Source organism: Trachypithecus francoisi, unplaced genomic scaffold (assembly GCF_009764315.1).
Source record: "Trachypithecus francoisi isolate TF-2019V2 unplaced genomic scaffold, Tfra_2.0 Lachesis_group18, whole genome shotgun sequence".
Lineage (NCBI taxonomy): Eukaryota > Metazoa > Chordata > Mammalia > Primates > Cercopithecidae > Trachypithecus > Trachypithecus francoisi.
Genome location: NW_022681463.1, coordinates 41371695 through 41384514, shown reverse-complemented (window position 1 = coordinate 41384514; position 12820 = coordinate 41371695). Strand labels below are relative to the sequence as shown.

The 12820-nt window shown below is 35.3% G+C and overlaps 1 long non-coding RNA gene across 1 annotated transcript; it reads left to right on the top strand.

Annotated features, from left to right (window-relative positions):
• Nucleotides 1–8158: 8158 nt before the first annotated feature.
• LOC117063423 lies at nucleotides 8159–12387 on the top strand. The gene is made up of 3 exons (XR_004428919.1): nucleotides 8159–8219; nucleotides 9917–10064; nucleotides 10529–12387. It is a non-coding gene; the product is annotated as an uncharacterized LOC117063423 (long non-coding RNA).
• Nucleotides 12388–12820: the final 433 nt, after the last annotated feature.

The following is a 12820-nucleotide window of genomic DNA, read 5'->3' as shown; positions in this document are numbered from 1 at the left end:
TTATTCTATGAAACACACAAATGATAATGTGTGTGTTAATTAATACAAATGATAATGATTACTATGTGACATATGATATCTGAAGATTCAGACTGTGTTGGAAGGAGTATTTTATGAGGGCTATTCAATAGTTAATAATTTTAAGTATGCTATATCTGATGATTTGTTTATTTACTAACTTACAAACTTCATCCATATTTTGTAATCTCACAAGGATTACTTAAATGCTCTCCTATTATTTTCTCTTCAGATTCAGGTTATGTTCTTTGCCAAAAGAACTATTGTAATATATTGACCTTTTCTGCTAACTGGCATGTTTACATAGTAATATTATTAATAGGAATATCTTTGAAAACAAATGGCAATGATTTTATGTTAATGGCCAGGTGAATGCTTTCTGAATACAGAAAAATTGAGGGGTTTTCAAAGGCAATTGAAACATAAGTATTTTGGCAAAAGGATATTTAGTTATATGGGGCTATGCAAAAATAAAGAATATGTTGACTGTACTTTTTCTAAAACTCAGAGAGGTTTTTCTGTTTCTTCTGCAAATTGAAATAAAAAATCAAGAATTAATGCTCAGTGATTAATATGTACTCAGATTTGGGCTAAAATATACATTTTCCAAACAACCAGTTAAAATATTCCACAATCATTTAGTTGTTTTTGAAATATGTTGTTAGTTATTTATTGACCAGCAAGTCATATTTCTATATAATAGCTCAAAATATAAGTTAATCAGAAGCTTTAGCAATAATTCAATGTTTTGTGTACATTTTTAACTTGAAAAATTGCTAGAGCAAACAAATCATCTCTATAGTAAGCTACAAGCATAATAGATTAGATATATACACTGAGGAGACCTGTTGTGCTCTTAACAGAATTTGCAAAATGGCCAAACAGTAAAATTCTCTGGTTGTTCTCCCCCTACTTTTGCTCAGGAAAAGTCAAAGAATCCATGTTTTAGGGAATTGGGAGATACAATTTCAGCTTATAACTGCTATAAGAACAGCAGTTATTCTTTCTGTCAAAAGCTGGGAAGATATAAAATCCCCTCACTGCTAATGCACAAGACAGACTGTAGAGATAGACTATACTGAGAGCCAAGAGAACAGAATGAAAAAGTGTACTCAAGACAGAGTGAGCAAGGAATCAGCAGAGTCTCACAAATAATTAAAAGAACCTCTTCCCAGAAGTAATGAAAATAGGAAGAACCAATGTTTTATAGTGTCGATTATTGGCAGACACTGCACTTGACATTCATTAATTCTCACACAAGACACCTCAAAGTCGGTATTATTCTTGTCATTTACTGAGGCAAGAAAACTAAGAGGTCAGAATTCAGTGACTTGTTTTCTTAATTTGTTTATTTTGCTATAACAGAATACCTGTACCTGGCTTGTAATCAACAGAAATTTATTTGGCTCACGGTCTGGAGGCTGGGAAGTCTAAAATTGAGGGGCTGCATGTGGTGAGGGGTGACTTGCTGTGTCATCCCATGGAGGAAGAGCAAAGAAAGGGTGAGAAAGCGTAAGAGGTTGAATTTGCAGACCCAGGCTCTTTCAAAATTGGCATTAATCCATTGACGAAGGTAGAGCCCTCATGACCTAAACACCTTCTGTTAAGCTCTACCTCCCAACACTGATACATTGGGGATGAAGTTTCCAACACAGGCTTTTTGGAGGACACATTCAAACCACAGCACCTGTAGCAGAGCTGGTATTTGAACCCAGGTCTTTCTATATTGGGTACAAATATAAAAAGTGATGTTACACCAATTCACTTACTATTGAACGTTCTTGGAAAGAAGTACATTTTGTCTGCACCATGTCAGGGTGCCAAAGGATCAATTTCATTTGAAAATTGAGTTTTTGTTTACTCTAGAGAACTTTCGATAAATACAATTTTTAATAAAACAATATTTCAACAAAGTTTCAAGACCATTAACTAGGCCACAAAAATTCATTTGCCCCAAAACACAAGTTGAACAGATCATATTCAATAATCATAGTAAAATTATTAATAACAAATTGACAAAAGAAAAAATATATAGAAATTTAAGTGCTCCTAAATAATACTGTATCAAAGAAAAATCTAAAATAATGTTAGATATTATCGAATATAAAGAAAATAATACCACTATCCATTAACTGTCCATTTTATTCCTTAATGCTCCTTAAACAGTTATCAGCAGAAAGACATATTAATTGAGCCAAAAATTAGGGAAGTTTAAGAAAACATAAATTAGTAAAGATAATAGTATAAGTCAATGAATCAAAATACAGAGTAGTAGAAAAAATAATAAATTAAATTCCAATAGTATGAAAGAACTGCAGACAGAATTCTGAAAAATATAGTTCAGGAGTATTAGAACTCACTCAGATACACAAAATAAGGAATAATAGGGTAAAATAACAGACAAAATTTGTAGAAACACTTTGTCATTGTTTTAAAATATCAGTGAAATGCTTATTTTCTTTATTGAAAAATAAAAATTCTAATTAAAAAAACTTGAAAGACAATTTGAAATTTATTAAATAAACACGCAGACACTTTAATAGATAGTTATTTCAAACTCTCAAGGAATAGTATTCTGTTCTCAAGTTAATGGATGTAAAATTAAATAAATATTAAAACTCAATAAAGGATAATTATCTAATCCGCTTTATGTAGTAAATACAATTCTGATACCAAAGTATGATATGTCTGATCACCCCCCAGCCTTCAAAATTAGACACCAATTCCTAATATAAATATAGAATTAATGCCAGGCTCAGTAGCTCATGCCTGTAATCCCAGAACTTTGGGAGGCCAAAGCGGGAGGATGACTTGAAGCCAGAAGTTTGAGCCTAGCCTGAGCCACATAGTGGGACACCCTCACATCTCTACAAAAAACGTTTTTGAAAAGAAGAACTAACCAGTCACAGCAGCATGTACCTACAGTCTCTGCTACCTTGGAGGCTGAGATGGGAAGATAACTTGAGCCCAAGTGTCCAAGGTTGCAGTGAGCTATGACTGGGCAAAGACACTCCAGTCTGGGCAGCAGAGTGAGACCCTGTCTCCAAAACTAAAAAAAAAAAAAAAAAAAAAAAATATATATATATATATATATATATATACACACACACACACACACACATATAGTTTGTAGGTTTTCTATTAAAAATGATTACTTCATTATATATTTATACATTTTCTATTCAAAAGTATTACTTCATTTTATATGTAGTATATAATAGAATATATATTATATATCTAAAATAGATATAAATAAAATATATAATGAAATAATATAGTTATAACTATAATATAAATAAATATAATATAAACATATTTATTTATATTTATTTAATATATAGTTATATTTATAGTTTATATATAGTTATATTTAATATATAGGCATATTTATAGTTTGTATATATAGTATAACTATAATATAAATAAATATAATATAAATATAATGTAAGTTTTCTACAGAAAACCTACAAACTGAATTCTACACAGTGTGTATACAGAAGAATTCTCCATAAACGGAGAGGAAAGGCGCTCACCCTTATCAGATTCTAGAATATTGCCATGGTTTAAATGTTTGTCCCCTCTAAAATTTAATCACCAATGTGGCAGTATTGAGAAGTATGGACTTTAAGAGGTGTTCAGCTTATGAGGGCTCTCTTCTCATGAATGAATTAATCTATTCATAGGAGTATAAGGATGGCTTATTCTGGAAAATCTATTATGTTACAAGGGTTGATAGGCAATGTCTTACCAGAGACAGGATAGTGGGAGCCATCAGCCCTTGTTATAATTACAAAAGGATACACTGTTATAGAGCATTTTAAAACAACGATAAAATTAATAAAAGTCCTTCTGCTTTTTATTATGATCATGTACTTTCAATTCTATATAATGTCAGAGATAGAATACTCCTCCTAGACAAAATATGTTTGTCGCTCTAAATTCTAAAAATGGCCTGTACCCAGGCCAGACAGCTCCCACTGCCTGCCCTCGATACACCACTGCTATGGCTAAAATTCAACCAAAGCAAACCAAAACACATGTGAATATGAATTAAAGTCCACAGGCCTTTAATAAAATGGAACATCTCTTGCTGACTTTTTTTTTGGTAAAACTAGATACGGCAAGATAACTCAATATGATAAACACTGAAATCTTAATTTTTTAAATTTATTTTTAATGGAAAGTTTTAGAAGTATTTCATTAAAATAATTAATAAAGCAATGATCCTTATTAATGGACTTATTTATTATTTTTACATTGCTCTTAAAATTCTGAAAAATACAATGAAATATGAAGTAGAAATTAGTTGTCTAGCGATAGGAAATAGACAAAATAATTAATAGATTATATAATTATGTAATTATTAAACCCAGAAAAGTGATGGAAAAAATCACTTAAATTGATTAAGCATTTAATACATGCACTGAACAAGTGAAAAAAAATGCTTTGTTTTCCTATGTCTTATAAATTTTGATCTATAAACTGATGAAAAAATAAAAGATCAAATCACAGCAGAAATTAAATTCTTAGGCATTTCTATAACAAAAAGTACATGATAATTATATGAAGAAAAGATAATATTTTCTAGAGAATTATGAGAAATAATTTTAAAATGTAGACATGCCAGACTAGTAGATAAAAAGATGGAATATCTGAAATATTTTTATTTTAATTTAATGCATACATTTAATGACAACCAAATAAAAGTTCCAGTAGAACTTCTTTAACTTGACTGAAATGTTAAATTTCCTGGAGGAAGAATAAACAAATGAGTAAAATTTAAAAAATAATAATTTCATAAAGGGAGAGGAGGGGTACTTGTCCTATCAGATATTAGAATATTGTCATGGTTTGAATGTTTGTCCCCTCCAAAACTTAATCACGAATGTGGCAGTGTGGAGAGGTAGGGACTTTAAGAGGGGATTGGGTTATGAGGGCTTTGTTCTCATGAATGAATTAATCCATTCCTAGGTAGATTAATAAACCAGTGGGCTAATGGATTGATAAGTTATCGTGGTAAGGGGACTGGTGGCTTTATGAAAGGAAGTAAGACATGAGCTACCATGCTCAGCCCCCTCACCATGGATACCTTCTTCTGCCTCGGGAATCTGCAGCGTCTCTCCCAGCAAGAAGGCCCTCACAAAATGCAGCCCCTCCCGCTTTACTCCTCAGCCTCTATAACTGTAAGAAAGAAACTCCTTTTCTTTATGAATTTCAAAGTTGCAGGTATTCTGTTATAAGCAACAGAAAATGAACTAAGAAATGCATATTATATAACCTGAATAAATAAAAGATTATGATATGAATGTAAGAATTAATTGACAATAAAAATCAATAGACACACGTGACATGGACTAACACTAATACTTGAGAACTCAGAATGTGGATGAGCTTGGAGGACATTGTTAGGCAAAATAACTTAGGCACATAAAGATAAATACCATGTATTCTCATTCACATGTGGAAGCTAAAAAATGTGATCTCATACCAGTAGACAGTATAGTAGTGGTTACTAGAGGAAGGGAAGGATGTGGGAACTGTGTAGTAAGAGGCTGGTTAACCAATACAAAAGTACAGCTAGACAGGAAGAATAGATTAAGTGTTCTATCACACAATAGGCTGACTACAGTTAACAACTTATTGTGTATTTTCAAATAGCTAGAAGAGTGGATTATAACTGTTCCCAACACAAAGAAACGATAAATGTTTGAAATGATGGATGTGATAATCACCCTCTTGTAATCATAACACCTCGTAAACAGGTACCAAAATCTCACACTTTACCCCATAAATATGTTTAATATTATGTGTCAATTAAAAATAATAATAAGACCAGGCACAGTGGCCCACGCCTGTAATCCCAGTGCTTTGGTTGGCTAAGGCAGGAGGATCATGTGAGCTCAGGAGTTAGAGGCTGCAGTGAGCCATGATCTTTCCTTTTCATTGTATTCCAGCCTGGGGGACAGAGAACCTGTCTCAAAAAAAAAAAAAAGGTAACTAAAAAAGATCACTGGGTAGGAAAGTAAATGCAATTGGATAGGCTACTGGGGAATTTAATTTCTTGCACTGGACAGTAGGTATCCACAAATACTTGTTGATTTATTCCTTTTAACCCTAACTATGTCTAAAGTATTTTTTTTTGTTGTTATTTTTCTACTCCTGTGACAGATTATGAAATGTTTTATTTTTAAAGGGACCAATGGGTAAAGGGGGATATTAACAAATTGGGAAAATTTGTCTTTTGGAAGAAAACACAAGTTAAACTTTTGTTTGCATAGAGATTTCTAGATATTACCCATATTTCCAATATTCCTCCTTTCTGTGGATATACTATATGTTGCAGAACTACATGTCCCTTTCTGATCAACAGGCTCTGACCAATTAATTAGGAGCCAGTGAATGATTGTCCATGCTCTTTCCTCTGTTGCAGACTCCTGTGTCTAGAAAGATGGAGCTCCAGGTTTTGCAGCGGGAACTCATTTGGTAAGACTGTTCCCTCTGATAATGTGCGAGGCAGAATGTGTACCCAATGAATGTGTCTCCAGTGTGAGAACTCGCAAAGCAGATATTAATCTGTGCTGGTCACTATGGGTTGTATTTGATAAGGAATTATAAGAAAAACAGTTCTGAAAAGTATTATCTGTTTGCCAGCAAGAACGAAAAAAACTAGTTCAGATATTTGGGGTCTTGAATGAGTTAAAGCAGTAATTGCTTTCAATCCTAAATAGTAAAAGAGAAAATGTTAAAAGATGTTAAAATGGAGCTGTTTACAAAAACAAACAAACAAGCAACAACAACAAAAATAAATAATAGATTTAGACTGCACTTTTACTCATAAAAAGGAATTACTGAGATAAAAATGCCTTAGGGAAAGATCAAACTAAGGGCCTAAGGCCCAGTAATCTTTTCAATTGGAAAAATAGCTCAGGTAAAAGAGCTTCAGGTAAAACGTGCAGTCCAAATTCTTAATTTGTTCTTGTTGTTGTTGCTGTGGAGGGCATCTGTCCATCATATCTCATCAAATCCAGATAGACTCAAGAAAACTACCAGGGGCTTCAAGCTGGGAGAGGTACAGGCACACGAGTGTAAAGAAATACAGATGAAGTGAGAAGTGTGTTAGATAAAGAATTGTAGCTGTAATTATTGGCACATGGAATTGGAATCCAATAGGTTAGAAAAACCAACAAAGTTTTAAGAGAGTTGTATTGCTTAAGAAACTGTGAGCCTGCACTAAAAGTGTTTGAGACTCTAAAACAAGGGTGTCCAATCTTTTGGCTTTCCTGGGCCACACTGGAAGAAGAAGAATTGTCTAACTAACTAACACTAGTGATAGCTGATGAGCAAAACCAAAAACCAAAAAAAAAAACAAAAAAAACCTCGTGATATTTTAAGAAAGTTTACCAATTTGTGTTAGGCTGCATTCAGAGCGGCCCTGGGCGGCATGCTAAAATACCTCTAAGGCCCTGAGTAGGAAGTAGGCTAAGAAAATTTCATATTCTCTAGGATCCATTTTATATGAGCCCAAGAAGGGAGAAAGGAAAGGAAAAATATCTCCCTGAGGGTGGAGACAGAAGACACAGAGAACAAGAACCAAGTTGGATCCTCCAGGAGAGCAGAGTCTGGGCCTCGTGAAGGTAGGGTGCTCAAAAAACGTCTGCCTGGAAGGCATTCAGAATTTTTCAGGAACAGGGACTCCTGTTTCCTTTTTCAATTATGACATGTGTAAGTGCCAGATAACTTGTCATTTTAGTTGCTAGGTTTCCAAAGCTATGGGAGCTACCTATAGACTTGACATGGAGAGTACAGTATGCAGTAGGCCCTTTGTATCCAAGGATTCAACCAACTGTGGATAGAAAATATTTTTTAAAAACTCAATAAAAATAATATAACAATAAAAACGAATGTAAATAAAACAATATAGCATTAACTATTTACATAGTATTTACATTGTATTAGGTGTTGTAAGTAATATAAAAATGATTTAAAGTATATGGAAGGATATGTACAAGCTATGTGCAGATACTGCACCATTTTCTATCAGCGATTTGAGCATCTGTGGATTGGATATCTATGGGGGTCCTGGAACCAAACCCCCATGGATACGGAGGGACAATTGCATCACTCAGAGATTCTGGATTCTGGACTTTGAGCTCAGTGCCATGACTGAGGAAGACCGTGGGGTTTTCTCTCTTAGAGGGGAGGTAGGTATAATTGTCATACATATCTATACCACAGGGAGACTGCACTGAATATTTGGAGAAACAAACGGGTAAATTGTGGCGGATAATACCAGTCCTTAGCAATATTTCCAGTTCTCCTTTTTCACTCCTCTAGTCAGTAGGCTGGGGCTAGATGACTGGTCCCATAGCCTGACTGTGTCTATTAGGAGGCAATGCATGATTTCCCGGCCCAAAGTATGTGAGAGCTGATGGACCCATTTCCCACATTCTCCTCCTCTTCCACAGTGAACCCAGAGCTTTGGGTTGAGATGGGGGTGCCATAAAATGGAAGTACTCTGAAAAACGGAGCTTAAAGGCTTTTAACAGGTAAACGTGCAGTCCAAATTCTTAATTTGTTCTTGTTGTTGTTGCTGTGGAGGGCATCTGTCCAAAAGCTTTCAGGACACACATAGACTTTACATGAGCAAGGAAAAAAATGTGTGTTTAGACACTGAGATGTTAGTGTTTTTGATAATATAACCGGATCTCATAGATACATTTATCTTAGACCATTCTATGCTAAATACACACCTTCACACAAACATACATGCATATATATGTAATGGATTAGTTAAAAGAAAATACACTTCAACCTTTAAGCCAAGAAAATGTAAGTAAATATTTAACTTATCTCAAGTGAAGACTTTACACATAATGTCGTGAAAACAACACAAGTGAAAAAGTAGATCTGATTACTTGCAAATAACACTTTTGAATATCAGAAATATCAACAACTAAATGAAAGTTAATGACATGCTAGGGAAAACATTTTTTGCAATAGAGGGTTTGTGTCCTAATATATAAGAGGCTCTTAAAAATGAGTATCTTAAAATATCAGCATCACACACACACACACACACACACAAAGACAAAGAATATAAATGTAATTCTTCCAATTTATGAAAACAGAAATACAGACAGATACCTTCCAAAGCCATCAGAATCTGAACCAATGAGGAGGAGCACGTTTGCTTTCCTGCCCAATTAACAGTCATAGAAGATTGCCTGAACTGCCCCTGGGGTGTGGATATGCACCCTGAAAATATTTGACATACCAGAGCATACTTGGATGTATATATACATATTTGTGAGAAATGTGAAAATAAATTGTTTTAGATTTTAATATTTTTCTTTATGTCTAACTTTCTTTAAGCATCAATAAGTTTTAAAAATATAAAAATATTATAAATATTTTTGTGAGGCAAGAGGAATGTTGTTGGGTCTTCTAGTTACAAACCACAGGATCCTAGAGATAACAATGAACACTCCCAAAAGCTCCCATTTAGGAAGTTTTTGGTTGATGGCATGACCCCTGAAGGGATCTGTCCTCCTGAGAGAGTGACTCATAAATAATTACTATTTTTTATGATACAAATATTTTTGAAGAACAGCTAAAGTCTTCATTAAAATGGCATTATGCTCCTATGAGATTTCCCCATTCCCTAAGATTAATATCACAGTTGAGGAGACCTGAGTATTTTTTTTTTATCTCACAATTGTACATGAATAATTATTTTGTGCAGTGCCATAGGTTAAATGCATATCATGAAATTCACTCTCCTCCCGATTGCCATTTCTGTCACTTAAGTCAATGGAAGTCCACAAAAATACAGTATGACTCAGAATATTGGAGCTGTGGCTAAGCAAGAAAAGTTCATTCAAAATTGATTTTCTTTCAGGAATCCTTGATATTCTTCATTCCAATTGTTCACCTCTACTGTAGGGCTCAGTAAACACTTAAGGAAGTTGCCGTGCACTGCAGCCTGCCGGAGACATGAAGGAATGTACAGGAGGATAATCGCAACATCATCAACTCAATTCTCCAAGGTTGCTGGCCAATAATGCTGTTCTAATTGAATAACTTATCCACAGCTATTTCCCCTGGGAAAGCCGAAGGCTCAGCCTCAGAAAGAGGCAGATGGTGCCGCATATACAATGAAACCTGTAATTTTCTCTTGCCATTGGACATGTTAACAGTGGGCTGTTTCTGCTTATTCCTTAGTATTTTATTTTAATAGTCCCTTCCCAAATTATAATGTACGATGAAGTAGCCAAAGACGGATTCAGTGATACATATCATATTTAATTTATCATTCCTCTAGCTCACTGAACAACTCACTTGGTAGTCAGCAGCAGTATATGTCAGGGACAGGTGCAAGCTGAAAAGAAAGCGACAGAAAAGGACCCAATTAAAACCAAAAGGGGAGATGAGTCTTCAGGGTGACATGGCATTCACTAGCAGCAAAGTGTGCAATATCAAATGCATTCTAATTCTGATTTTTTTTTAACAGTAATTTGCCATGGGACAGGCACACCCCATGTATTTGGGAAGACAATGGGAAGGTTCTGTTTTCTGCTCCAAGACTGATTTAACCAGTTGGATCTGGAAGGGGATAAAGGGCCGTGTGGCTGCTTGATTTTCATTGTCTAGTGGCAGCCAAAGTTGGAAAAGAGAGAAGTGCAGGCTTTAAAGGCAAGCAGCAACAGCTCATCAGCGGTCTAACAACACGACAGATGACAGGCCCAGAGGCACACCCAGGGCCGCCAGCCCATCAGCCTGTGCAGGATGTCAGAGAGCAGCTGCAGCAATGGAAGAAGATCATCCAGACTTGAATGTCTGGGCCTTGCTAAGACCATAGAGTCTTTGTGCTTTGGAAACAGTCCTCCATACAGAAACCCCTTCCTAGAAAAGAGTGGAAACAAACCAGGTTAGAATGGACACAAGAGAAAGGAGACCATGCTAATACTCTTGTGCAATGCTTCCTGGGCAGGAATTAGGTCATAAAGGATGTTCCATTCTGCAAAGCCATGTCTCTCTCTCTGTGGTTTGCCTCAGAGGAGGGGCCTTTCATAGCTGTAGTGAGTAAAGGGGATCTCGCTGATGTTCATCAGATATGCCAAGGCACAGGAAGGAAGCATTGAGGTCACAGGGCAGCTCAGGTCCACCTGTGGTAATTGAAAATGGGTGATGATATGGGGTTGATTTTAGTTTGGAAAAGTAAATTAGTGCTGCACCACTCGGACATGGCTAATTCAGGAAGCCTCTGGCTTGTATGAGACATCCAACATGCCTTTCAGAAAGAAATGACACAACAATTAATGTGTCAAATAATAATGTGCCACTCGAAGAAAGATAATTGTACCCAGCGTCAGGTAGTTATTAGGTCAGAACGAATGCTCATCTTTTCAAAGGCAACAGCGTCTATTCACTCTGGCATCCTACTGTAAGTACAGTATTGTGTTCATAATCACACAGACTGAAACCAGGGACACTGGGTTTTATCTGATTTTTCTACATTTGGAATTCCCTAAACAGCAAACTCAGTCATGTGAAACACAAATGAGTGTGATGAAAGACAGATTGTTATACCGGAGAAGAGGCTTTCTGTGCTTTTCACATAATATAGAGCATGGGGACTGTTCCCAAGAAGGTTTAAGCATATGTAACAAAACCTATCAGACCTGAGTTTGCTCATGTGTAAATGATAGTCTTTCCTTCTGGTGATTTAATGCATGAGGACATCAATCAGTCACATCATGGCCTCAGAAGTCCTTGTTCAATTTCTGGTGCCATAACTTACTCGATGTGGGATTTGGACAAGTCATTTAACCTCACTGCGATTCTGTTTCCTCATTTGAAAAGCAGAAATAGAAGAGCCTGCTGTATATTTAGCTCCACATCTGTTGGGAGGTCAAAGAAGAAAGGATATGAAAAGATGTTTGTAAATATAAAGAACCATGTAAATATAAGACATTATTTTATTAATGCTCCAGATCAATTGATGTTTAGTTAATGATAAAATGTGATATCATTTGAACAGACACAGTTTTACTTAAGAAAAACTAGGCAATGGTTTCTGTCCTTACAAATGAAAACCGTCATAATAAATGGAGGCTCTCAAGACCACCTGCCCAAAACTGAACTAAATCCCCACTTCATTCAACCAAGAATGGGGAACTGAAATACATGATTATTACATATACATATGCTTCTGTTTCATCCACTCAGGCATGCTTGTGATGAGATAGGAAAAATTAGCCATCTTTAGAAGGAGAGAAACACTGGGTTCGGGGTATTTCTTCTGTACAGACAATTGGCCTGGTTATTGTCTAAAGGTATTTAAAATTAATAGAATGCAATTTTATGCTATATAAAATATTCAAAGCAAAGCTATTTTAAGGTATAGCTTCTGTACCTTGTCCTCCCATGAAGATGCATTCTCAACTGATATCTTGACTATATGGACAACAAATCATAAAAGAAAAATTTACAATGTGGTGTTTGATCTTCAGTAGCTCATGATAGGCATTCATACCTGTAAAGAGATCTTGTTAGGGGAAACAAACTAATATAGAACAAACAGATAATTAAAGTAAGCAGCACTGAGACAGAGAAGAGTTGGTGACTTAGCCTGCTGAAGATAGACACTTTGCTAATTTGGATTAAAGAATATAGGTATGTCTGCTCCAATATCATATAAATGCCAAAAAACTCTTGCGTTCTTCAAAAGACTACCTAAAAACAAGCAGAACTGACAGGCAAAATAAGATTGGCGGCGTGAGCCCCACTTGAAATCTTTGTA